Source organism: Sus scrofa, chromosome 2, assembly GCF_000003025.6.
Source record: "Sus scrofa isolate TJ Tabasco breed Duroc chromosome 2, Sscrofa11.1, whole genome shotgun sequence".
NCBI classification, from domain to species: Eukaryota; Metazoa; Chordata; class Mammalia; order Artiodactyla; family Suidae; genus Sus; species Sus scrofa.
In genome coordinates this window covers 99,665,257-99,693,092 of record NC_010444.4, presented here as the reverse complement: position 1 = coordinate 99,693,092, position 27,836 = coordinate 99,665,257, and the positions used below count along the sequence as shown (strand labels likewise).

General features: G+C 35.2%; 1 long non-coding RNA gene across 1 annotated transcript in view; it reads left to right on the top strand.

Moving 5' to 3' along the window:
• The window catches only part of LOC102157568, a 582,930-nt gene that overhangs the window by 229,576 nt on the left and 325,518 nt on the right, over positions 1 to 27,836 (top strand). Inside the window, exon 4 of the long non-coding RNA XR_002341822.1 lies at positions 27,128 to 27,213. This is a non-coding gene — a long non-coding RNA (uncharacterized LOC102157568). The remainder of the gene's footprint in view (positions 1 to 27,127; positions 27,214 to 27,836) is intronic.

The following is a 27,836-nucleotide window of genomic DNA, read 5'->3' as shown; positions in this document are numbered from 1 at the left end:
AATGAATAATTCTATCTCATATACCACTGAGAATTATAAATGGCTGGAAAATCACATATAGTTTAATTTTTATAAAATGTTTCTTTAATGACAAATCTTCCAAACCTAGTCATGACGATTTGAAGGATTTTTTATTAGATTTTTAGCTTTGGGGGACACATTGTGTGTGTGTGTATGTTCATGTGTATAATTTTCATATTCTGGTCTATGTGAAGGTGAACATACTAAGAAGGAATGAAGAAACTAGATTTTGGAGTAACTGGTATACTTAATGTGAAAAAACAGTGTGAAAGTATTGTTGCCTCTCAACTAAGATTGTACTAGGTATCATCTGCCACATGGGAAAGGCAAACTATTACTACAAAATATTCTTTCTTCAATAGTTTTCATGACTGGTATAAAATCGATATTTCTTTTTTTCCCTTTGAGTGTTGAGCAACTGCTAGAACAGCTCTTTATACTTTAAACCTTGAAGCAAAATGCATTTAAGTATTTTTTATCCCACAGAACAACTTTTAATGCTATTGGACAGAATAGATATTATATGCTAGTATGAGAACACTTGAGGAGCTTACTAAGTTTTTATATGTTTATGTAGTGCGAGGGTTTAGTTCATGATTCATTTTGCTCCAAGTCAGAGCAGTTGACACTTTGATTTTTATTTTCACATATTGAAATCTTGTTCCAAATTCCACATATTGGCTAGTTTATTTGCATAGAATTTTTAGATGAATAAGAGTGTACCTCATTGACAGACTTTCCAAATTTTGAGATAAGGTAAATTCAAGATAAAACTCAATGTATGTTCTTCTTTTTTTTAAAAAAAATATCTGACAGAGAAAATAATGGAGCACAAACACCAGTACATCATATTTTATATCAATTATGATGTCATTGTACACTAAATAGTTAATAGCATTTGACATATAATTTATATAACTTATAAATACAAAAAATGTTCACATAGTATGCTATTTAAAACTTGTGGAACTTTCCTATATGATGACCATTATGTGAGAATCAGAAACAAATAGTTCTAAAGTTAGATAATTCAAAACTGTCAGACTATGCTGTCTTCAATTAGAAAAATTTATAAAATACAATGTATTCCTATAGTATTATCCTCTTTGTTATTCAAAAAGGAATATATTTTACATACTAAGAGAAGTCTTCTTGAATTAAATATGTTTCATAAAAAAAGTATTTTAAATTTTGAAAAAGTAATAGGTGCTTTTTTTCAGATATATTGAGTGAACTAATGTGAGCTTATGCTTTCTAGCAAAATAGCTATTCTCACCAAAATTAACATGATAAGAGCTAATATTTTTTGAGCAATTGTTACATGTCAGACGTGTTTATGTGTTGACAAGTATAAACTTATTTATTACAGTGACTTTGTGTGGTAAATACTATTATGAGATCATTTTGAAAATAAAGTAACAGGGGTGTAGATTAAAAAAAAAAATCCCATAGTTACATAGCTCATATTGGTTGGATTCAGAACATATACCCTTCACCGATGATCTGTGTTACCCACACAGTGTTTGCAGAATTTCTCTTCTCTGTCCATCTACTTTAGTTTCTCTTGCTTCTCCAGAGTACAGATATTGAGATGAACTTGAAAAATTTAGTTTATCATCTAGGATTCCTAATTTTTTTCCTAAACAAGATATAGGCAAATTAAAAACTGATTTTATAATGTTTCATTTTTTTGTTGTTTATTTCATTTCATCATGATTTTTGGTCTTAGGTTGACATAATTTAAACAACTTAAATGGAGGCAAGCACACCCTAGAGAGAAAAGAAAGATTGGTTGTATACACTTTATAACTATGTGTGTTTCTTCACTAGGAACTTTTTTTAAAAAAACTTTTCTTAAGATATCTCTAAAGAACATATTAGAAAATATTTTAGTTGGGAAGCAATGGCAAAATATATGAAATATTGGGGTGAGCAACTTATATTATTGCTTATACTCAATATTTATTGGCACACAAGCATAGTGTAATATGCCCTATTATACAGAGGGGATAAACTTTCCCGTAATTTTTTAGTTTAGAAATCTACAAAAGGAAAAAGTTAAGTCTGACTAAAGCTAAAGATGAACATCAGCTCTACAGAGGAAAAGTGCTGAAGTGAACAAAAGTTTTTATCAGGTAGTGCATTAAGTTTTATGCAATAAACCAATTAACTAAAAAAAAAAAAAAAAAAGGCAATTTACACAGATGCCCCGTCAAACACTACAGGGGAAGCACAGATGGGGCACTATCAAGTAGCATAATGCTCTAGTACTCATTTATAAAATCTGCATAATTCTTCCAAACATCTGAAGCCCTGTAAAGAAACACATGCTAAATTTAAAAAAATATATATTGCTCTAAATTCAAACACTGTTTTACATGCTGCAATATATTTGAGTGGATGAAGTGCTATTTGTGGGTAGTATTTGCCTCATATTTAGTAAAGTTTAGAAATGGAAACAAATGTACACATGCAGGGAATTCCCTTGAATAAGCACTGTATCTGCCCAATATTTCAATGTACACTATATTTTCAGTATATTGCTCTTCCTAATTGGATCAATATAGGATATTTTGAGGAGTCCAATTATTCATTGTTTAAAGACAAGTGTAAAATTCAGGAAACTTTATACTGCAGGAAAGATTTATTTTCTCCTTTTAAATTATTTTGTTTTTCAGGCTTCACAAGCCTTATTTTATTTAATTCATACTGATGTTACTTGCGTTGTAATGTTTTTTGGCCTGGTATTGGAAGCAAAAGTACCTAAATTTAATAATCACTGCTAACTGCCCTCATGCATTTTCCTCTAATGATATTAGTGGGCAAATTTATATTGTTTTGCTTTATGCTTATCTTTTAAAGATGTATTTTTGAAAATGACTCTATTGCCCTGAGCAGTGTATAGAACAAACATTAACTAAATGCCCAACTCCTCTTTCTCTGACTTAAATCTTATCTTTCCTGCCAAGACTCTTGATATTCCTCTATGATTTTATTTTTTTAATTAAAAAAATGTTTTTGGTTTTCTTAATGGTATAAGCCAACACACAAAAAAGAGAGAGGTGAAGTTGGGAGTTAGTGTTGGAGGCAAGGAATGAAAAGCTTCCATGAGCATTGCTATAATTTTTTCTCCAATCCCTCTGCTACCTCTATTTGTAATGTACAATATGCAGTTTCATTGCCTTTGACCTTATTGGTTTTCTTTTCAAATGGGTACTAATAACTAATACAGAGCCATTAAGTAATGTGAACATCTTCTTCGTTGCATTGTTGAACATGCTAAATAATTTAAAACGTACAGAAGACTCTCTAATGCTTGGTGGGGGAGGTAAAACCAAACCCATTTGGAGGGGGCAGGGGGTTGGGGGCCTTTGCTTTTTTGTTTCTATTGAATGCTTTTCGGCTGTACAGCTGGAAAGGGCATTCCTATAGGACTTTAAAGGCAAAGTAGAAAAATGACATAAAAGCCTTGCTTGGATTTGATTGATGCACTCTCATATTTGAAGTTCACTCAGAGCTTTGTGCTAGAAGGCCTGGGTCACTCTATCCGGCGCTCTAATGAGACTGTGTGTGAACACTTCCAGCTTTGTAGGCCTTGCTTTAATCAGAGATTGGAAAACACTCCTGACTGATAGGCTCCAGAATCAGATCTAAACAGAAAATAACATGCTCGATTTGGCCTCTGAAGGTGGGTTGAGCAAATCTTTGTGATGTATTGGAGCATTTGCTGAGTGCAAGTGCACGTGGGGTGGTTCCTATTTCTGTCGGCAAATACAAATTTTTCACTCAGCAGGCGTAATCAGAGCTAACTCGAGAGGAGAAATAACAAAAACTCAACAGCCCTTAGCAACTCAGCATGGCATAGAGGGATTTAAGACTTTAGCATTTTATCTCCATCAGTATGAAAATGTATGAGGAAATCTGAACTTCGAAAGTGCAAATAAACACATTTAACACTTTTCAAGCCACCGGTTTAATTGGGTCTTTGGCTAGGGGTACTTTCAATCCTTTTTTTTTTTTTGATCAATTCTTTATCAATTTTCACTTTAGTTTTTCAAACTTCATTAAATACCTTTCCTAGTTTGCACCATGTAACTAACTAAGCTGTATTGGATGAGCAAAGGATAACGTATGTAGCACCTCCCATGGTGATATTCTGAAGTTTAAAATTTTCTGCTGAATGGCAAAAGATTGTGTCATTCACTGATGGGGAAAAAATTGCTCTCCTCACCCTTCATGAGAACTACTAGAAATCTCCAACAACCATCACACATAGACACCAGAGTCAGAGATAAGTTTGAAATTCCCTGATAGAACTTTCTTAAAAAGAATGCTATCATGAAAATAACTGTAAAGTTTAAGGATCCTTGAGTGTTATTTTCACCAGCTGCACAAAGAATATATATGCACTGCTTTGTTTACACAATTTTGATATGTTCTCATTATTTTATGACTTTCTTGTTTTTATTAATATCATTTTCTTTTTCTTTTTTTTTTTGTCTTTTTGCTATTTCTTGGGCCGCTCCCGCGGCATATGGAGGTTCCCAGGCTAGGAGTCAAATCGGAGCTGTAGCCACTGGCCTACGCCAGAGCCACAGCAATGCGAGATCCAAGCCGTGTTTGTGGCCCACACCACAGCTCACAGCAACGCCAGATCATTAACCCACTGAGCAAGGCCAGGGACCGAACCCGCAACCTCATGGTTCGTAGTCAGATTCATTAACCACTGCGCCACGATGGGAACTCCAATATCATTTTCTTGAAGCACTGCAATATCAAAAGCTATGATTAATATTGAACCCCATGTCCCTTTATCATCATGTCCAAAATAAAAGATTCTTCTTAGAGCACTATATACAAGTGTTGCTCAAGGATCTATTAGTAAGGTAACCACATATATTATCATCCAAATTTATATACTTCTAGAAGAAAGAGCTGTTATTAATAAAGCCAGGCATACCGTGAATTGTACCAGGAAAAGCAGGACATATGGTATCTATCTAAAGGAAACTTTCTTTAAGTAACATAGAAGTCTTAATAAATGCGGGAATGGCAATTTTTCTGTAACAGAAATTTTACCTGGCATTTTTTTGCTTGGCTTGTGGTCTCCAGTCAACTTGGTTGCCAACAGTAGTCTAAACATACTTGGCTCCATGTTTTATAGATTTTTTTTTTTTAGCAACTAAAATTTTAGATGTAGTTGGGTTTCAGAACCCCAAGGAAATATTAAGAATAGGCAAATATATTCTACACTTCTTTCTCTTAATATTTGGCTTGACTCATGGAAGGACTAGAGGGATATAAGTAGTTAAAGACAGTAATTTTGCTCTGACTTTAAGGCAATGAAAATTTCTTCATCAGCAAAGTGGGCATTTGACATCCAATTCAAGAGCAGGAAATTAACAGATTTTCATACTGCACATCCTGACTCATGCTCTAACCCATCTCATGTACTTACTTCCTTAACCACTGGGATGGTTATTATTGGGGGGGGGACTGCCAGATAACAAGATCCGGCACCTATACTTTTAAAGGAACTAGGGATATACTCCCATGAAAACTATAAATCCTGAGATTGATCAAATATTCCAGGTAAATCTCAAGTTTCACCATTGCCTAGATATTTTCACCTTTTCCCTTAGTCTGTTTTTCAGAATGTGGGTGAATTATTTGGTACAAACTAAATTCCTCTTGCTCTTTCTCTCCCTCTCTGCAAAAACACATACAAATAATACACTTGGAATGAGGGAATCTTAAAAGCCATCTAAACCCCATGGCTTTTGTATTAAACAACTTACATAATATAATTGCATATACTTCATAAAATAGTAGTTTATTGAACGAGTAAATAAATTAAAAAGGTTTCTGTATATTCTTGTATGAATAATTATACAAAAACAAGTCTGTAAATATTTTGATATTTGTCTCTAAAGTGCCTTTTTTTTTTGTTCAACATTGCCATTTATTTTAAAGTTGGGAAAAAGATTGTAAATAACTAAGTATTTTCTCTGTGATTCATCAGTTGGCAAGCATTTATTATTCTCAGGATGCCACAATTATTCTTATTTTTGACATTTTTCTTCATATAATTATCTTTAACTTGAAAATTACTAGTAAAATTAAAATGGTTACAAAAGTATCATATTCTCAGTAAAATGAGAAAACTTGACTACAAGTCAAAAAAAAATCCCAGCAAATATATATGAAGAATATATAGAGGGACCAATTGTTTATGCTGAGTGCTTCCTTATGGTATCATTTAAGCAAATTTGGGGTTGTAGTCAGTTTGCACAAACACAATTAATGTTACAGTGAAATGAGTATAATTAATGCATTGTTTATAACCTTGACTACCACATCTCATCTAAGACTAACCTCTCTGTCCATTCTACCTTCTAAATAGCTGACAGATAGGGTTGCTTCTCTCTGTAACGCCTCGCTGTTTTAGTTTCACCACAGTCATCTCTCCCACATGAACTCTTTGCCTCCAGTTTTGTTGCTCTTCATCCATTTTCCACATTATGAAGATAGGCATTCTCAAATCTTTGATCCTTCTCTGGCTAACAACTGTTTGACAGCTCTCCACTACTCCCAGATAGACCTGGACTCATACGTGGCTATTAATTTCCTTTATTTCATGGCCTTTGCTAACCTACCTACTTCCCACCATTCCCTCCCTTGCACTGTCTTGCTCATTTTCCCTAAACATTCTTTTTTTTTTCAACTTCCCCCCTTTCCTTCCACAGTAATGTCATTATTTTCATCCATTCAGGCCTGTTTTGCCACTTTCCTAGAAATATTCGATTTTTGAAATCTAGGTGAGTGTTCCTATGTCCACCAATAATAACCTACTCTCGCTTTATCAAACTTGTCCACATACTTACCTGAACCCCTGCTCTGTTGTAAGCTTCATAATATTACTCCCTTCTTGATCTTATTCACAATAATAAATCAGAGTCAAATAAATTGTGTGGTGTATGGTAGGTGTTCAATATATTTTTACTTAATTGATTAATTGATTGATTGGTTGATTGAAATAGGAAGGTCTGTGAGAACAACTTGATAGTAATGACATATATATTCCTATCTTATTAATTACATTTCCTAACACAATTCTCTGTAGATATTGGGCTTTAGTTATATGAAGTGCTTGTAAAAAGTCCATCATTTGATTTCAAATCTTTAGCAATCAGTTTTTATTATTTTTCCCCTTTATAAATATATTCTTACCTCTCTCTCTCATTCTGGTCTTGCCTGTGTTTCAAAGTAAAATATATCATCAGTGGGGCACAGAACAAATAGCAGGCCATTTCCATGAAATGTTGAGAGTGAATTCTAAAACCCTTGAAGGAAGAATGTTGACATGGATTCCCATGCTGTACTGGGAGTTCTCTTGTGGTGCAGTGGGTTAAGGATCACGATCTGGCATTGTCACAGTAGTGGCTTGGGTCACTGCTATGGCATGGGTTCAACCTCTTGCCCAGGGACATTGAATATAGTTCCCTTTACTATACAGTAGGACCTTGTTCTTATCCATTCTAAATGGAATAATTTGTGTCTACTAACCCCAACTTCCCAGACTCCATCCCACTCCCTCCCCTCTCCCCCTGGCAACCACAAGTCTATTTTCTATGTCTGTGAATTGGTTTCTGTTTTCTAGATAGGTTCATTTGTACCATATTTTAGATTCCACATATAAGTGATATCATATGGTACTTGTCTTTCTATTTCTGACTTACTTCACTTAGTATGATAATCTCTAGTTGCATCCATGTTGCTTCAAATGGCATTATTTCCTTCTTTTTTATGGCTGAGTAGTATTACATTGTGTGATGGACATTTAGTTTCTTTCCATGTCTTGACGATTTTGACTAGTGCTGCAATGAACATAGGTTTGCACATATCTTTTTGAATTATAGTTTTGTCCCGATATATGCCCAGGAGTGGGGTTGTTGGAACATACAGTAATTATATTTTTAGTTTTCTGAGGAACTTCCATACTGTTTTCCATAGCGGTGGTACCAATTTACATTCCTACCAACAGTGTAGAAGAGTTCCCTTTTCTCTTAAACCTTCTCCAGTATTTGATATTTATAGACTTTTTAATAATGGCCATTCTTACCGGTGTGCAGTTGTAGCTCATTGTAGTTTTGATTTTTATTTTTCTATCAATTAGCAGTATTCTAATTATTTTCAAATTCTTTTTTTAACTCAATGAATTTTATTACATTTAAGTTCTACAGTCATCACAACCCAATTTTATAGCATTTCCATCCCAAATCCCAAGCCCATTCCCCCCACCCCCCAAACTGTCTCCTTTGGAAATCATAAGTTTTTCAAATTCTGTGAGACAGTATCTATTCTGCAAAGAGGTTCATTGTATTATTTTTGTAGATTCCTCATATAAGTAATAGCATATGACATTGGTATCTCACTGTCTGACTAAATTTAGCATGATCATTTCTAGGTCCATCCATGTTGCTGCAAATGCCATTATTTCTTTCCTTTTTATGGCTGAGTAATATTCCATTATGTATATGTACCACATCTTCTTTATCTACCCCTCTGTCAATGGACATTTAAGTTGCTTCCATGTTTTGGCTATTGTACATAGTGCTGCAATGAACACTGGAGTACATGTATCTTTTCAAGTCATGGTTTTCCCTCGGTAGATGCCCAGGAATGGGATTGCTGAATCAAATGGTAATCTATTTTTAGTTTTTTGAGGAATCTCCATACTGTTTTCCATAGTGGTTGTACCAATTTACATTCCCACCAACAGTGTAATAGGGTTCCCTTTTCTCCACACACTCTCTAGCATTTATTGTTTGTAGACTTTTTGGTGATGGCCATTCTTGCTAAAGTAAGGTGGTTATTTTCAAATTCTTAAAACATAAAATGAAGATGAAAAATAAAACAGAAATAAATTTACTATCTTATAAAGCATAAGTCTAGAATTAGAGAAAATATCTTAATTTGGTCAATTTAACTAGGAAAATTTTAAAAATCCAAGATTTATAGAAAATAAGTCACTTGGAATATATATAAATAAAATATTGGAAAGATCAAGCACCAAACAGATCAAGGGATGTGGGACAAGTCTGATTCATGTTGGATATAATTTCCAAGTGTATTTTATTTACTCATAGTCCCAATGACCTTGCTCTTGGCTACCTACTTTATGACCTGATTTGAAGAACTGAAATATTTCAGTTAATTAACACTCACAGGAGACTAAGAAGCATTTTCTAACATACGATACTTTTTTTTTTTCTTCTGTGATGGGACCATGAATGATTAGCTAAACATTTATCTTGAGTGAGTTACATGGCTATAGCCCTGACGGTACAAGGGGAAAGTTATGCTTTTTTAGCTAGCTCATGTTCCCCTCCAAACTACATAACTCCAAAGCTGCATACTCTCAGCTCCAGGAAGTGTGCCCATTAACTTTTCACTCTCACAATTTGCACTGTTCTCTATGCGCAGAACATAAAAGATGCTTTAGAGGGCCAGACCAGTAACCTCAATGTAGATTTTACTGAGTAGCCCAAGAGTTGGCTTTCATAATATGAAACTGTAGAAACTTATAGTTAATATATATAATTCAACCTCCCTCTGCTCCATTATTTAATTATATAAATGAAAATGTTCAAGCAATTATTGCTATCCAAGCCTGTGGGAGATGCCTACTAGACTTAAAAAACAGGAGTTCCCGTCGTGGTGCAGTGGTTAACGAATCCGACTGGGAACCATGAGGTTGCGGGTTCGGTCCCTGCCCTTGCTCAGTGGATTAAGGATCCGGCGTTGCCGTGAGCTGTGGTGTAGGTTGCAGACGCGGCTTGGATCCCATGTTGCTGTGGCTCTGGCGTAGGCCGGTGGCTACAGCTCCGATTCGACCCCTAGCCTGGGAACCTCCATATGCCACAGGAGCGGCCCAAGAAATAGCAACAACAACAACAACAACAACAACAACAAAAAGACAAAAGACAAAAGACAAAAAAAATAAAACAAACAAACAAAAAAAAACAAACAAAAACCCTGGGCAATAACCACTAGAATCTGAGGACTTTATTATTATTATTATTATTATTATCATCATCATCATCATCATCATCATCATCATCATTATTATTTTAGGGCCACACTTGCAGCAGGTGGAAGTTCCCAGGCTAGGGGTTGAATTGGAGCTGTAGCTACTTACTTACGCCACAGCCACAGCAACTCGGGGACCAAGCTGCATCTGCGACTACACCACAGCTCACAGCAATACTGGATCCTTAACCCACTGAGCAAGACCAGGGATTGAACCCACATCCTCATGGATACTAACGGGGTTCATTTCTGTTGAGCAACAATGGGAACATCTCAGACGAGAACTTAAGGATCTAGTCACCACCATTCTGGGAAATCCCCGGTAGAGCAAAGATAAACCAACCTTTTAATGTACCAGGAGAAACAATCTTTTTAAACCACATTTTTTTATTTGTGTGAATAAAGTAATTTTAGAAAAAGTCAGAGTTTTGTTGTTGCTGTTGTTTGGGGACTTCTTGCTTTTTTAAGACTGTGCCCATGGCATATGGAAGTTCCCAGACTAGTAGGGGTTATATCAGAGCTACAGCTGCCGGCCTACTCCCTAGCCACAGCAACACAGAGATCTGAACTGCATCTGCCACCTACCCTACAGCTCATGGCCACGCCAAATCCCCAACCCACTGAGCAAGGCGGGGGAACAAACCTGCATCCTCATGGATGCTAGTCAGATTTGTTTCTGCTGCGCCACAACAGGAACTCCCAGAAAAAGTCAGGTTTTGATCAATGATTACATCATCCTCAGTTTACTCACTACAATCAAGTTCTTTTTTCTGCTTTACTTTTAGTTGTCAAAGTCTGAAACAATGAAAGTCATTCTAGAAATGTTTTTTTTTTGTGTGTGTTGTATTTTCTTTTTATTTTTTAAGGAAATAATTTTATAGCATTAACAGGTACATAGTTTGAAATGTCCCCAAGTATTTAAAAGTTCAAGATATTTCCAAAAGTCAGAATAATTGTGATTAAATTATCCTTAAAAAAAAGTTAGACTCTTTAGTAAATAATATAAATAATCATATTAGAGCTTACTCATGTGGGTTAATGAAATAGTTTATTACAAACAGAACTTGTTCTTTGAGATCAGAGAAAATTAATTTTGTTTTCCAGTACTTTGGTTAATCCCTTTTTATTATTTTTTCATTTTTGAAAATACAATTTGTTCTTTTTAAGTCAATAAGCTTTATCTACTCTGCTGTAACACAGAAAAAACAAACTAATAAGAAATGAAAGAGCTGCTTACATTTTTCCTACTAAAATTCTACTAAATACATTTACTAAAATATTCTGCCAGCTTTCACGGTAGATTTTAAGATTTGTCAAACTCAGGTAAATTGTGGAAAGCAAATGGATTATGGTTACAGGGGATAAAAATGTGTAAGAGGTAAAATAGAACTTTTAATTATTAAACTAGAGAGAAGAGAAACTGAAGTCTTTTCCTTTTCAAAGAAAACAATCTCAGTGTTTTTAAATCAAGAGGAAAAAAAGCAAAGGTCTAACTCCCATGTAAACTTATTTTAAATGTCATGTCTTATTAGAACCTAATAATCTGAATGCCTATTTCCCCCTTTTGCTTGAGCCATCAAATTTGTCAAAATTTTATGATAATTCATTCCATCATTCCTTAGACATTTAAATGACAGACAGTCATAGTAAAGGGGAAAAAGTCTCTGTAATCCTGCTTCTCCTGTTAAAACTGCCTCTAGAGGGGTTTTAAAAATATTCCAAATCATGGCATGAGCAGCAGCTAAATTTCTCAGTTCGGCTTATGAATCCCTGCCTTTTTCAAAGGACAGTTAAATTGACTACCTACCCTTCCTGACCTTTTGACTTCTGAGCCATGGCTGACCAGATCTTAGCCTGACTTGTCTAAGTCAGTAGCTCCAGTACCACTCTGATACTTTCCCAAAGGGTCTGAAGCTTTCTCTCTCCTGAACGGATAAGCTCCCCCTCTAGTGTTCACTGCTCATCAAGTTATTCCTCCTACAAATAAAGGCAGAGAACTGTCAGATCTTTGGTTCCTGATAGAAGGACATAGCATAGAGTGGCATTTATTAATGTTTATAATGGCAAAAAGAGGAAAATGTAAGTATAAATTCTACATTTTACAAAATGTTCTTTCCTTTTGAGCATCTTGAAAGCACCCCAGGTATTTGGCTATGGAATTCTAGGAAATGATGCTCCAGCTACCTTGCAGGAGAAGTGCATAGCTGAATAGATAGGATGAGCTTGGATGCTATAAGATGACTTGGTAAAAAAAAATAACCCTTTGTGTTGGGAAGTTTTAAGGCTGGTTATGAATAAGTGATTTTCCATTAAAAACTGACACCCAGGAGCTCCTTATTTGCAAATCAATTACTAATAGAGGAGCAGGATTGGGGTGTGTGGAGGGTTAGAGGCTCCAGCATTTTATTTTTCTAAGAATTTTGAGAACAACCAGGAAAGAAATTAAATCTTCCCCATTTGTTGTCACAAAAACCTGGATAAATAAGGTCCTATACACTAAAAGGTTTACCCTCACTATAGCTGACATAGAACTACAGAAAAATTGCAATGGGTATTGGTGATAGTTTTAAAGTGTGTTGGGTTCAAAGGTTAAAAGTTCAGCCACTTCATTAAAACTGGTATTGAAATTTCATTGAGACATAATCCAGAATTTATCATGCAGTTGAAAAGTAAGAGAAAGAAAAAAACAAGGATCAAACCAAAGAAGGAAAAAAGTAAAACAAAAATCTGAGAGTCCTGAGAGGCTACAACTCTAGTTGGTTGCCTAAATAAAATCTAGAAGTTTGATTTATTTTTAATTATGGTACATAATTTTAAAGTAAAACAAACAAGCAAAAGACCTAAAACACACAAAATTCTTCAAAGAAGGCAAAAAGTGTTTTATTTTTTAAGTAATTGCATCAAAGTTTGTTTCATAGGATAGTATATGTCTTAGAATCGGTAATATAATTTATTTAAGATTCAGGTTGAGAATAACATGACCACATTAAATTAGCTTTGGTTTTAATGCCATGAATTTGGGGGAGGAATAGAAGCCCTCAAGCAACATTTCTTTTTTAATATCAGTGGTTCTAAAAACACAGTTAATTTTGTTATTGTATTTTACCATGTACTTCCTAATGACACTACTAAGCCTTTTTAAAATGATGATAAATTAGGGTAAGCTCAAGGGAGGAACTTCCATTTAAAGTCTTCTGTTTTCGTATTGCTTCATGATCAAAATTGTCATTATTATCTTTATCGCTAAGCATGTATCAATTACCTAAAATTCATATAAATATACATTCTTAGATTTTTTTGTGGTGTTGAATTACTCTACTTTTGTCTAAAAAAGGATCTTAAAATGTTTTCTAAAGTAACAAACTGTTCTTTAAAAGTATTCCTTATTTCATTACTGTCAATTTCCTCTGGTCATTTAAAACTGGATTGCTTAATACAACAGGAGTAATGCCTTCAAGCCCTGCAATGTTAGACCATCCTAAATTTTTCCTATTTGCAATGTTCCTGGTTCTGTTTTATTAAATCCTCTTTTAGTACTCTCTTTTAAAGCTGACTTACAGGTCTTAAAAAGATCATCATTCATGAACTGATGGGGTCAGGTGAGGTGGGCCTATCTTTGATGCTGCACAGGAGCCCCTTTGAAGGTTTAAAAGACTAATATGGTCCACAGGTGCATTTAGTTTTGAACTTCTCGGATGAGACTGACAATGCGTAGGATATTCATTTCCGCTGAGCTGAGGGCTTTTCCAGGTGGACAGCTCTCTGCTCAGAACTGGACTGAGATCACACACAGTTCTCTCTGAACAGTTGTTTGATAAGAGTAACCTCAATCACATGTCTCATGCTAGGTTGCATTATGAGACATACAGCATGAATTGAAGGCCAGCACAAATAAAAACACCACCTTCTTTAGTTTCTTTTTTTTTCTTTTTTTCTAAGATGGTGCTCTGAGCCATTGGTTCAGGCAAACTTGAAACCATCAGTAAAATTCTAAAGTAAACAGAGTGTCATACATAACAGGAAAATTGTACTTTATGAAATCTTCACAGCTCAAGTTGGGTTGTACAGAATTTACATCAAAATTTCTAGTATGGAGGTGGTCATGAGTTATATCAGCTTGACTAATTTAATTGCTAAAGATCATGCAGCTTGGCAAAGGACAGATTAAGAGGATCCTATCCATCAAAGTTGTTACAGGAAAACAAACACAGTGAAAAATAAGGACAGCAACAAAAGAAATCCCAGAATAAATTTAACTACATAAAATCTGAGGGTCCTTGTCATTAAGACTGATTTATAATAGAATTATAAAATGTAAGAACCATAAGGAATTTTAGAGGTGATCTCATCTACTTTTCTCATTTGTCATATCTCAGGCCCAGGAAAACTGAGAATAATAAGTTGCTTGTTTATATCATATTGGTCTAGAATAGAGAACAAAGCACTGGGTCTTCATTTTTGGGTTTCAGCTGCAGTGCTCTTTTCAACAAGTGAGCTTCTGCTAAATGTAGGTAGGGTGTTTTCAGTGAAATAGGAAGAATTAGACATTTTTGGAAAGTTCGGAATAAATGTGAGTTATTCAAGGAGATACTAGATATTTAGGGAGGAGAGCCAAATATTTGATGAGGGCAGAAAAGGTATTTGCTACACTCTTAAAACTCATGATCTTGGAATTTACCTTCACTGGGAGAACAATTAGTAAGATACAATTTGTTATTAAAACTGGGAATTAAAGAACAAATGATGGTTGACTAAATACCATATACTTTAAAAAAATATTATAGTTGATTTACATTGTTCTGTCACTTTCTGCTGTATGGCAAAGTGACACAGTTATATAGACATTATTTTTCAGAAATTATTCTCTATCATGTTCCATCACAAGTGATTAGATATAGTTCCCTGTGCTAAACAGCAGGATCTTACTGCTTATCTACTCCAAATGCAATAGTTTGATCAATTAACCCCAAATCCCCAGTCCATCCCACTATCTCTCCTCCCTCTTGCAACCACAAGTTCATTTTCCATGTCCATGAGTTTGTTTCTTTTCTGTAGATAGGTTCATTAGTGCCATATATTAGACTCCAGATATAAGTGATATATGGTATTTGTCTTTCCCTTTCTGACTTAATTCACTTAGTATGAGTCTCTAGTTCCATCCATGTTGCTGCAAATGGCATTATTTTGTTCTACTTATGGCTGAGTAGTATTGCATATGTACCACATCGTCTTAATCTGTTCACATGTTGATGGACATTTAGGTTGTTTCCACGTCTTGGCTATTGTGAATAGTGCTGCAATGAACATAGGCGTGCATGTATCTTTTTCAATGAAAGTTTTGTCTGGATATATGCCTCAGAGTGGGATTGCTGGATCATATGGTAGTTCTAAATTTGGTTTTCTGAGGTACCTCCATGCTGTTTTTCACAGTGGTTGAACCAATTTATATTCCGCCTAATGTAGGAGGGTTCCCTTTTCTCCACACCCTCTCTGGCATTTGTTATTTGTAGACTTACTAATGATGGCCATTCTGACTGGTGTGAAGTGGTACCTCATTGCAGTTTGATTAGCATTTCTCTAATAATTAGTGATGTTGAGCATTTTTTTTTCATGAGCCTGTTGTCCATCTAAATGTCCTCTGCCCATTTTTTGGCTTTTTTTTTTTTTTTTTGCTGTTGAGTTGTACGATATATTTGTATATTTTGGAGATTAAGCCCTTGTAGTTTGCATTGCTTGAAAGTATTTTCTCCCATTCCATAGGTTGTCTTTTTTTTATTGTTGTTATGGTTTCCTTTGATGTGTGAAAGCTTGTAAGTTTGATTAGGTCCCATGGGTTTATTTTTGCTTTTATTTCTATTGCTTTGAGAGAATGACCTAAGAAAACATTTGTATGGTTGATGTCAGAGAATGTTGTGCCTATGTTCTCTTCTAGGAGTTTTATGGTATCTTGTCGTATGTTTTAGTCTTTAAACCATTTTGAGTTTATTTTCATGCATGGTGTGAGGGCCTGCTTTAGTTTCATTGATTTATATGCAACTGTTCATTTTTCCCAGCACCAGTTGCTGAGGAGACTGTCTTTTTCCCATTTATATTCTTGCCTCCTTTGTTGAAGATTAATTGACTGTAGGCGTCTGGGTTTATTTCTGGGTTCTCTTGTTCCTTTGGTCTGTATGTCTGTTTTGGTACCAATATCATACTGTCTTCATGACTGTAGCTTTGTAATATTGTCTGAAGTCTTGGAAAGTTATGCCTCCTGATTGTTTTTCTCCCTCATGATTGCTTTGGCAAGTCTATGCCTTTTATGGTTCCATATACATTTTTGGATTGTTTGTTCTAGTTCTGTGAAAAATGTGATAGGCAACATGATAAGGATTACATTAATCTGTAGATTAATGTAGATTAATGTAGTATGGCCATTTTAACGATCTTAATTCTTCCAATCCAGAAGCATGGAATATCTTTCCATTTCTTTGAATCCTCTTTAATTTCCTTGATTAATGTATTAATGTTTCCTTGATTAATGCTTCTCAGTAGGTCTTTCACCTCTTCGTTCAGGTTTATTCCTAGCTATTTAATTTTTTGAGGTGTGATTTTAAAAGTTATTTTATTGTTATATTCCTTTTCTAATATTTCATTGTTATATACAGAAATGCAGCTGATTTCTTAATGTTAATCTTGTATCTTGCTGCTTTGCTAAATTCATTGATCAGTTGGAGTAGTTTTTGTGTGGAGTCCTTAGGGTTTTCTATATACAGTGTTATGTCATCTGCATCCAGAGACAATTTTACCTCTTCTCTTCCAATTTAGATACCTTTTATTTCTTTTATTTGCCTGATTGTTGTGGCTAGGACTTCCAATACTATACTGAATAAAAGTGATAAGAGTAGGCATCAGATTTTAGCAGGAAGGCTTTCTGCTTTGCTGTGTTGAGTATTAGATTGGCTGTGGGTTTTTCATTAATGGCTTTTATTGTGTTAAGATATGTTCCCTCTATACCCACTTTGGTAAGAGTTTTTATCATGAATGAATTTTGGAATTTGTGAAATTCTTTTTCTGCATCTATGGAAGATGATCATGTGGTTTTTGACGTTTCTTTTGTTAATGTGGTATATGACATTGATTGATTGGCATATGTGGAACCATCCTCATGAAATTGGATGGCAGCTATGCTCACCACTATACCACCAGCACTCAAAATCCTTGTGAAATTGTGATGGATCCCACTTGGTGGTGGTGTAAGATCTTTTTTATATGCGTTTGAATTCAGTTGGCTAAAATTTTTTTGAGAATTTTTGCATCTATAGTCATCAAAGATATTGGCCTGTAACTTTCTTTTTTGGTAGTATCTTTGTCTGGTTTTGGTATAGTGTGATGGTTGCTTCATTGAATGTCTTTGGGAATATTCCTTTTTCTTCAACCTTTTGGAAAAGTTTAAAAAAGATGTGTCTTCTTTGTATGTTTGGTAGTATTTGCCTGTGAAGCCATCTGATCCTGGACTTTTATTTGCAGGAAGTGTTTTTATTACATACTCAACTTCATTTCTAGTTATTGGTTTTTTCATTTGATCTTTTTCTCCTTGATTCAGTTTTGGCAGGATGTACATTTCTAGAAAGTTGTCCACTTCTAGGTTGTCAAATTTGTTCGCATATAATCATAGTATTCTCTTATGGTTTTTTATATTTCTGCAGTACCCATTGATATTTATCCTTTTTCATTTCTTATTTTTTTATTTGAGTTCTTTCTCTCTTCTTCTTGGTGAGTCTGGTCAGAAGTTTGTCCATTTTGTTTACCCTTTCACAGAACCAGCTCTTGGTTTTATTGATTTGTTTTTCTATTTTTTTAATCTCTATTTTATTGATTTTCTCTCTGATCTTTAGGATTTCCTTCTTTCTGCTGACTTTAGATTTTGTTTGTTCTACTAATTCTATTACGTGGTAGGTTAAGTTGTTGATTTGAGATTGTTCTTCTTTTTTGAGGAAGGCCTATATCTCTCTGAACTTCCCTTTAAGAAGTGCTTTTGCAGCCTCTCATAGTTTTTTTTTTTTTTTTTTTTTCAGGGCCACTCCTGTGGCATATGGAAGTTCCCAGGCTAGGGGTTGAATCAGAGCTATAGCTGCCAGCCTATACCAAAGCTCCAGCAATGTGGGATCCAAGATCTATCTGAGACCTATGGTATAACTCATGGCAACTCCAGATCGACCCAATGGGTAAGGCCAGGGATTGAACACATGGCCTCATAGATACTAGTCAGGTTTGTTACCACTGAGCTGAAAAGGGAACTCCCACGGCATCCCATAGATTTTGAATCATTGTGTTTTCATTATTATTTGTCTCAAGGGTTTTTTTTTTTTTAATTTCCCTTTTGATTTCCATGTTGATCCATTGGGGTTTTTTAGTAGCATGTTGTTCAGTCTCCATGTAGTCAGTTTTTTTCTCATTTCTTTTCCTGTGGTTGACTTCTAGTTTCATGCCATTGTGGTCAGAGAAGATAGTTGAAATAATTTCTATATTCTGAAACTTGTTGAGGTTAGTTTTGTACCCCAATATGTGGTCAATCCTTGAGAATGTTCCATGTGCACTTGAAAAGAGTGTTTATTTTGATTTTTTAAAAATATAATGTCCTGAAAATGTCAATTAAGTCTAACTTTTCTATTGTGTCATTTAGGATCTTTGTTGCCGTATTGATTTTCTGCAAAGAAGTTCTGTCCATTGCTGTGAATGGGTGTGTTAACGTCTCCTACTATTATTGCATTCCCATCAATTTCTCGTTGTATGTCTGTTAGTATTTGTTGTATGTATTTGGATGCTCCTGTATTAGGGGCATATATATTGATGAGTGTAATATCCTCTTCTTCAATTGATCCTTTTATTATTAAATAGTGTCATTCTTTGTCTTTCTTTATGGCCTTCATTTTAAAGTCTATTTTGTCTGATTTTAGTATTTCAACTCGTGCTTTCCTGTCTTTTCCATTTGCAATAAAATATCTTTTTCTCTCCTTTCATTTTCAATTTATATGTGTCATTTGCCCTAAGGTTAGTCTCTGGTAGGCAGCATATTGTAGGCTACTACTGCTATTCTGTCTTTTGATTAGAGCATTAGTCCATTGACATTTGAGGTAATTATTGATAAACATGTATTTATTGCCATTTTAAACCTTGTTTTTCCATTTGATTTTATGTTTCTTATTTCTTCCTGTCTTTTTTTTTTGGTTGGATGATTTCCTTTTATTGTATGCTTGTATTCTCTTCTTTTTAGTTTTTTTGAATGTATTGTTTGGTTTTAAGTTGCATTTGCTCTGTTTTTCAAGTATGTTAACCCCTTCTTACATCGGCTTGCTTTAGTCTGATAGTCCTATAGGCTCAAACACATTCTAAAAATAAAAGAGATTTTCTTACTCTCCATACCCATATTTTATGATTTGCATGTCCTTTTTTTAAACAACTTCATGGTTATCTTTTTGCTGCTCATTGTGCTTATCATCACTTTTACAATAGGTTTTTTTTTTCCGCTTTTAAATCTGTATACTAGCTTATTTAAGTGATTATTTTCTGATTTCCTCTATCCTGTTTCTTCTTACTTCTTTTTTATTTAGAGGAGTGCTTTTAATATTTCTTTTAGAATGGGTTTAGTATTGATGTATTCCTTTAATTTTTGTTTGTTGAAGGAATTCTTTACTTCTGTTTTAAATGATATTCTTGCTGGGTAGAGTATTCTGGACTGCCTATTTTTCCCTTTAAGAACTTTGAATATGATGTTCACATTTTGGCACAGCAGAAACAAATCTGACTATGAACCATGAGGTTGTGGGTTCAATCCCTGGCCTCCCTCAGCAGGTTAAGGATTTGGCATTGCTGTGAGCTGTGGTGCAGTTTTCAGATGCGGCTCGAATCTGGCATTGCTGTGGCTGTGGCATATGCTGGCAGCTGTATCTCTTATTCAAACCCTAGCCTGGGAACCTCCAAATGCCATGGGTGTGGCCCTAAAAAGAAAAAAAATAATCTTTGAATATATCTTGCCACTCTCATGTTCTATAGAAAAATCGGCTGATAGCCTTATGGGGGTTCCCTTATAATTAACTCTTTTTTTTCTCTTGATGCTTTTAGAATCCTCTTTAACTTTATTTTTTCCCGTTTTTTTATTGTAATAAATTTTGGCATGGACCTGTTTGGGTTCAACTTTTTGGGGCCTCTCTGTGCTTCCTTTATCTTGATATCTGTTTCCTTTAGGTTTGGAAAGTTTTTAGCCATAAATTCTTCAAATGTATTTTCAATTCCATTTTCATTTTCTTCTTCTGGAATCTTTATTATACATAGATTGGCCCACTTTGTATTATTCCATAGATCTCTTATATTGCTCTCATGTTTTTTCATTTGGTTTTCTGTCTGCTTTCCTGATTGGGTGATTTCAATTATTCTACCTTCCAAGTGACTAGTTTGTTCCTCTGCATTATTCATTCTGCTCTTCAGTGACTTTAACTCAGTTAGCATCTCTGCAAATGAATTTTATAATTTTTCTTGGGTCCTCCTTATATTTTCTAGTTCCTTTCAAAAATAATCTGTATAACTGTTCATATCTGCTCTTAATTCTTCGGTATTTTCACTATCTCTTTTTTGAATTCAGTGTCTGTTAGACTGCAGAGGTCTGTTTCATTGTTTGCTCCTTCACAGAATTCTCCTGTTCTTTTAACTCAGAATGGTTCCTGAGCTTCTTCATTTTGCTTATATTTTTCTTATTCTGTGAGTTTAGGGAAAAATACTACCATAGACTTGGAGGGCTATTTATATATGAGAGCACCTCTGGGTATTTTGTGATGGCTTATTATTTATTTTTGGCATGAAGACTGCTTTTACTTTGGATACTTGCTGTCTCTTTCCTATTATCCCCTTGATAGGGTGCTGCATGGGCTTCCAGGGAGATGGATGTGATAGGCAGGACTTGTAGCCAATGCCTAGTTGCTGGGCTCTTAACAGTTGGAAGGACCCACAGGAAGGTGGTGCAAGCTGCTCCAAATTACAGGGCTCTGGGAAGTGGCAATGACTCTCAGGCAGGTGTAAGCAGTGCCCAGAGCATTTGGCAGTGGCAGCAGCATGGCGTGTTTTTTTCTCATGGGAATGAAAGCAACAATGGGTCGTGCTCAGTTGCAGTGCACTCCTCTATGCTGAACTTTGAGGTGACTGGGGCCACAGGGGATACCTGTTCATGGGCCCCTAATGGTAGCAGGCCACATCCACCTCTGGAGTCTGAGATGACTGTGGTGGCTTGTCCTGTCCCCCCGTAGACAATGCAAGAGGTGTATCTTCATACTTAGCTCACTCAGGAGGTGCTGTCACTATAGCCCATGCGGAAGGGCCCTGTTGCCCATGGCTCATGTATGAGGTGCCTCAGTGCCCATGGCCATGCCCTCTGAGAGTCAGTGCATGCACAGAGAAAGGTATTCCTATGGTGGTGTGCCCGTCCTCCTTTTGTGCTCCCCAACAATGGCATCTTATTTCTCTTGTGGACCCAGGCCTCCTCCCAGGTTCCCTTGCCTCTGATGTCCTGATCTCCAGCCTGTGGTGCAATGCTCCCTAGCCCCCCAGGCTGTATCCACCCAGCCAACCTTATTCCTCTCCCTGGAACTGACCTCTGGAGCCTGAGTCTCAGTACCCACCCCCTGCCCAGGTGTCTCAGGCTGTGGTGTCCTGGAATACAGTACCAATGGTTTGTGTGGCTCTATCTCTCTACTTTGCCATCCTAAGTCCAGCTGCTATGCTTTTCTATGAGGCTTTGTGGTCTCTCCATATCAGTTGATCTCCCTGTCAGTTAGGTGGCTTTCCAGGGTGTGGGTTCCTTTCCTCTTTCACAGTTCTCTCTCAGGAGTACTAGTCCCATCCTGATTCCTTTTTTTTTTTTTTTCCTCTATCTCTTTTTTTCCTTTTGTTCTACCCAGTTATGTGGAAGGTTTATTCCCCTTTTTGGAGGTTTAAGTTCTTCTGCTAGTGTTCAGAAGATGTTCTGTGCAAATCACTCTACATGTGTGTGTATATATATTCCACTATCTTGATCCTGCCTCTCGAAGACTGTATACTTCTTAACAAATATATTGGAAAAGTTTATCAAGGTATTTACTTTCTAGGTAGTTCTCTATAATAAATCAGTAGTTCTAGGGAATTCTGTTGTGGCTCAGAGGGTTAAGAAGCCAATAAAATGTCTTTGCAGTTTTGATCACTGGCCTTGCTCAGTGAGTTAAGGATCTGCTGTTGCCACAAGCTGCAGTGTATATCACAAATGCGGCTCAGGTCCTGTGATGCTATGGATGTACATAGGGCTGCAACTGCAGCTCTGATTTAACTCCTAGCCTAGGAACTTCTATATGACACAATTGTGGCCCTAAAAATAAAAATAATATTAATTAATTTATCTACAGTTCTAGGCCATAGCAAATGTATAAAAATGATTCTTATACATTACCATGAAAACTTTGGTCAAGAGGGCTCCTTTTGGAGTTCCCATCATGGCACAGTGGAAACAAATCTGACTAGGAACCATGAGGTTGCAGATTTGATACCTGGCCTTGCTCAGTGGGTTAAGGATCTGGTGTTGCTGTGGCTGTGGCATAGGCCAGTGGCTACAGCTCCAGTTAGACCCCTAGCCTGGGACCCTCCATATGCCATGGGTGTGACCCTAAAAGGACAAAAAAAGACAAAAAAAAGAGGGCTCATTTATTTGCAGAAGAAATTATGTATTTGTTTATTAGTTAATCAACATCAATTTTAATGGTGATGAGACAAGGGTAAAGTCTTCAATGGCTTTTTAGCAATTCCATAGCAATTTAAAAAGAAAGAAAAGGTGGAAGTTTTGAAAGCAGTGAAAAAGTCTAGATTTATTTAAAAGAAAGTTGTCCTAAGGAGTATTGACAACATCTTTTAGAGTTTGAAGTCTGTAAGGAAATAATGTTGTTTATTTGGAGGGAGCAATGGCTTCAAAATGTGATTCATTGTTCTCACTGTACTGCTGAGATACATGAATTAAATAAGAAGCAGGAGTACTGTTGGCATTTGCATTTAAGACAAAGCTCACGTATTACAGATTGTTCTTTACTATGAGAACAAAGAAGGTATACATGAAACATGAATCAAATTGCTTAGAATCAAATTGAATTAGTGGAAATTGCTAGTAAACATGGTAAATAAAATCTTGTGGGCATGTTATAATTTGATTATTTTGATCATCCTGTACTACTTCTATTTATTTTTTAAGAACTCAACTTATCTTGTCCAGTTGGATGTCTTTTTTGATAACTCTGCCCTTCATTGCTTCCTTCTTCCTTGCTCTGTTGGAATTCTGTGTTTTATATAGACAGTAGTTCTCTGGTGGCTCAGCAGATTGGAGGAATCTGGCATTGTCACTGCTGTGGTTTGTGTTCAAACCCCTGGCTTGGGAACTTCTACATGCTGTGGAACGTGGCCAAAAAAAAAAAAAAAAAAAAAAATACTAGGCTTCTCTATACTCTGCTTCCACAGTAGATTTCCTCATCTTGTTTACCCAGAAAATACCCGAGAGCAGTGATTATATCATTCTTTTCTGCATCTATAGCACCCTGTATTCAGTGACTGGCACCATAGTGCACATAAAATAGAAAATTGTTTTACAAATGAAATTATTGGTGTAAGGATTTGAATGAAAGAAAACTTTGCTTTTAAGCCTACATTCTACAGACTACTCACTATTTTGTGGATATAGCAGTAAAGTTGCCATGAGAGTAAACATAATTTTCAAGATGAAGTGACGTATTACAAATTGGAGCCACACATGGAAATTATGACTCTTAACATAAACTATAAAATTATACAATAATTGCAAAACTGCTTTGCTCTAGAATGTCAAAATTATATCTCTTTTAACAAGTATCTCTCCAAATACTCTATAATAATAACTCAAGCATTTTGATCTCATTATATTTTCAGTGTTGTATTATCCGATTCATGTCATTTATTCAGTGAGTATTTGAGGAATGCCCTGGCAGCACAGTAGTAATTCAACTTTGTTCTCATGAAGTTTACATACTCAGATAAGAGGCAGATGGTAAAAAAACCAATAAATGTGGCAGAAATGCAAACGAAGGAATGAATAACAAACTATAGGAGTTATAGAATGCTAAAAAAAAGTTAGTACTTGAAGTCTCTGTCATATATATGTTGAATTGTGGTTGCAGGTCACTAAGACTGCCTTTGTTCATGCAAATATTACTCCATATAGACAATAGTATGTCAAGTTGTTATTATATTTTCTAGAGGTTCAATCCAATGATATTATGGTTGATTATATGATTGATATTATGGTAGTTCCAATGTATTTTCAAGTCTAAATTGAGTGCTCCCCACATAGCAACGGCTTGAGTATTCTGCTGTTGGTTATTCTCCAGACATATTCAGGCTAACTTTAGCAGAAATTATTACTATAATAAGATTTGGGAGATATAGGAGAAATGCCCAGAAAATACTATAAAATAAGTTTCTTTGAGAAACAATGAAAATAATGAAGTAGAAAAGGGGGTATGAGAGGTCCTCAGAAATCATTAGGAAAATAGAGCAGATGATCTGTTAGAAAACTTATACCTTCAACAAGATGTCAGGTGAATTGGACAGGACTTAAAACATAATATTTTGCACACATCTGTACAAACTGAACTAATATGAGGAGTAAAAAGTAATACTGGTTGGAAATTAGTCATTCTACTTCCAGAAAATTCTATATACCTTAGGCTGGAAATGTAGTAGATGGCATTTAAGTAGGGATTTTAAAAAAAGAGAACCAACCATGATGTGATTATAGTATTTCAGAGATGATAAAATAACATTAATATAAGCTTTTTTTGAAATCTTAAAATCATTTTATTATTTTTATTATTTATTTATTTTTTTTAGTTCTCAGCCATTAAAAAGAACAAAATAATGCCATTTACAGCAACATGGATGGGACTAGAAGCTCTCATACTGAGTTAAGTAAGTCAGAAAGAGAAAGACAAATACCATATGATAATCACTTATATCTGGAATCTAACATAGGGAACAAATGAACCTTTCCACAGAAAAGAAAATTATGGACTTGGACATTAATATAAGCTTTTTTTACCATTTACTGAAACCAAATTGAGGGAACTTAAGACCACCTTGCAAGAGAGAAGATGTGGATAATTCTACACAATATAACATAAACTAAGCTCCTTTGCTTACTTCTCTCATACCTGTTATCACATCATATGAACATGAACTTCTTGATTGCAGGAGCCATCTCTTACATACCACTGAAATCCTGCACTTTAGCATAGAGCCTGGCAAAATAGTTATTGCTTGGCTTGATGAATAAATAAGCAAATAAATGATGAGTGAATACATGGCCAACTCCAGCAAGAGTATGATAAATTAAAAAGCCAAACAACAGAGCATCTGATAAAACTTGACTTAATTTTTACAAAAGTTTCTTTCTCAGTCTTTTAAGAAATAATGAGGATAATTTCCAGTTCAATCTTAATTCCAGACAAAAATAAAGTCAAAATTATTGAGTGCAAAGCATGTGCTAAGCCACTTCACTTGTACTAGATTGATTCCCATGACACCCACCCCAAGACATATACTGTCCTCAGAGAGGAAAAAAAAAAAGTAACCAAGGAGTTCCCTTTGTGGCTCAGCGGTAACAAACTTGACTGGTATCCATGAGGATATGGGTTTGATTCCTAGCCTCCCTGAGTGGATTAAGGATCCAGCCATGAGCTGTGGTGTAGGCTTCTGACAAGGCTCGAATCCCACGTTGCTGTGGCTATGGAATAGGCCAGCAGCTACAGCTGCGATTAGACCCCTAGCCTAGGAACTTCCATATGCTGCAGGTGTGGCCCTAAAAAAAGCAAAAAAAAAAAAAAAAAAGTAACAAAGTCTAAGTGAAATTACATAATTTACATAATTTGCCCAAAGTAACACAACTAGTAAACAGCAGAACTAGATTTGAATGCAACTCTAGCTGCACAGCCAGTGCCTAATACTTTTCTTTCTATTCACCTTTCTAGGGAAACATGGTTTAAAGCAGTGGTATTTAAAAGCCTAGAAGGGTATAATGTTAACTTGGAATTTATAATAACTATAGGAAGAACAGTAAATATAATTTAACCTATATCCTAAACTTTAGGGAAACACATTTCAAAATGCTGGGGGAAAAGAGGCTTGATTCCATGGTCATCTCTTAAAAACAAAGATGACTCCAGCATTATAAAAGAATGAAATATGAAATTTAACAGTAATGTCACTTAACTGCCTTCTTCTAAATATGACTTCATTAGTTACTAGTATATGGTCCTGGGTATATGACTTCTCTGCAACTCATTTTTCTAATTTGTAAAATGGTGATGACAGCAATATTTTTCTTTATGAAGTTGGAGAATTACATGAGGTGCATTTTGTAAAGACAAGTGTTTAGAATAATGGTGTTATATGATAGACATTTAATGAGTGTTAGCTATTATATTGAAGATGAAAACAAATGCAAGTATCTCAAAGTTTCCGTGATTAAAGATGCAGGACCAAACAAATAGCATCAAAGAAGGGAAGAAGTAAAGACAGCCTAGGGATAAAGTTTAGTGGAATCAATGGGATCTGAAAAATCAGTTCTCCTCAGGGAGAAGTTTGAAGGGGCAGTCTAAATTCTAAAGAATAAAGTGAATCTGCAAAAGCTGAACGCAGTTCACCTTAGCTCTGGATGGCATGAAATGTATGGTGTAAGTGACCAGAGTCTTTTCAGAGAGTGAACACATCTGGGACCAAGGGAAGTTCAAACCTGGGAAAAACTGACTAAAGTTTCCAGGATTAAATAGAATAGAAATAAAAGTAAAGGCCCAAATGCAGGCTCAAAAAGTCAAAATAATAGGGAAAAGATTGCCATTAACTTGATACAAATTTGTTTATGGATTAAAAATTATCTTTATATCCTTTGTTATACTTATCACTAACATTATATCGTATATTTACTTGTTCATTTGTCTAGTTACTGGAATGTGTTTCCAGATAGCAGGGAACTCATGCACCTGTCCACGGATGGTCACAGCGGACTTTGGCAGAGACTGACACATAGTAGGTACTTTAGAAATATGTTTCAGTGAAGGCATTGATTTTTAAAATAAATCCCTTTTAACTTACCTTGGTGGGGGAAGTTTCTTAACCTGTCTAAGCTCCTGAGACTTCATCTCCAAAACTGTTATGATAAATGAGTGCTTGGCCTGATGCAGATGCTCATAAAAGCTAATTTTACTTTTCTTGTTTAGTGCTGTTAAGTAGAGGAATCTTACACTTTGTAGAAGCATATCCTGGTATGGAATGACACAGGATTGGTCTTTAAATACTATGCTTCATAGGCTATAGTCTTTTATATATTTTATCTTTGCCAGAAATTCCTAAATTATTTTGCAATGAAAGTTGCTATTTACACTATGGCTTTTGTAAGATATTGATAAAAATATCAAATAAATTATATTAAATTCAATAAGCATTTATTGATCTTTATTACATTATACAAAGATAATACCATATCTGTCTTCTGTATGGTCCAGTTGAGTGGACTTCAATTAAGTAGTTATATAGCAAGAAATATATAAAAAATGTATAGAAGATCTGGAATCATCATTATTTTCAGTATATAATTTTTTTTATGGAGTTGGTATTGAACTCTTGGAGACATAAATCTTAATACTAATAAT